The sequence below is a fragment of the Scylla paramamosain genome, chromosome 38 (assembly GCF_035594125.1).
Source record: "Scylla paramamosain isolate STU-SP2022 chromosome 38, ASM3559412v1, whole genome shotgun sequence".
NCBI lineage: Eukaryota > Metazoa > Arthropoda > Malacostraca > Decapoda > Portunidae > Scylla > Scylla paramamosain.
The window spans coordinates 9,767,609-9,768,734 of NC_087188.1; positions in this window are offsets into that span (position 1 = coordinate 9,767,609).

Genomic DNA, 1,126 nt, shown 5'->3' on the forward strand with positions numbered 1-1,126 from the left:
TGGTCTTTCTCGGTAACTTTATCTTGTTATTTTTTTTCGTGTGTTTTTTACGGTGGATCTGATGGAAGGGGAGTGTCTGGTTTATTTGTGAGGGTGGACGTGCGTGCATTACTCAGCGAGACATCTGGACTTTACACACGCTTCCCTTACTAGTCTACACTTAATTCTTACATGTGTGTACATCTGTGTAACTCCTTCATTTCAGATCGCTTCCTGTATTCCCTCTTATCTATACATATAAATTCCTTACATTTTCTGGATAGTCCTGTATATTTGAAACTATTCTAGAGCAACAACAATAACAAATACTACTACTACTACTACTACTACTACTACTACTACTACTACTACTAACACACACACAAGGAGGTTACTTACATATTTTTGCCTTCATTCTTTCCCACTTTTTTTGTTTCATCCTTTTTTATACAATTTTTCTATATATAAGGACTCTTTTCCCCCTCGCCCTCACTTCCTGTCGTTTATTGCAGCTTCCTTTTCCATTTCGTCCTCTTAGTAAAGCCACCGTCACTTGGAATTCACTTTTAATTTACACTACACACAAGTAACCCATTACTATCCACTCATATTGAATTACATCTACTCTCTCTCTCTCTCTCTCTCTCTCTCTCTCTCTCTCTCTCTCTCTCTCTCTCTCTCTCTCTCTCTCTCTCTCTCTCTCTCTCTCTCTCTCTCTCTCTCTCTCTCTCTCTCTCTCTCTCTCTCTCTCTCTCTCATCCTCACATTCCCACTTCGTCCCATCCCTTCAAAGACACACGCCCTCTTCCTCCCCTCTCCCACCACTCCCCCTCTACTCTTCCATTCCCTCCCATCCCCTGTGAAGGAATCGCCGGCTTCCCTCATACATATGCATCCTACAGGCGCTGTGTGAGGGCCGCGGAGTGAGGGAGTGAGGTGGTGGTGGTGGTGGTGGTGAGATGGATGAAGGGTGTTGGTTGGTGGTACTACAAGGTGGGTGTGTAGGTAGTCGTAGTAGTAGTAGTAGTAGTAGTAGTAGTAGTAGTAGTAGTATACATTTTCGTCTGTATGTAATAAAAAAAGTAAACAAGTAAGCAAAAAAAAAAAAAACGTCGATAAGAACGAGATAAAACCCGAAAATTTATGA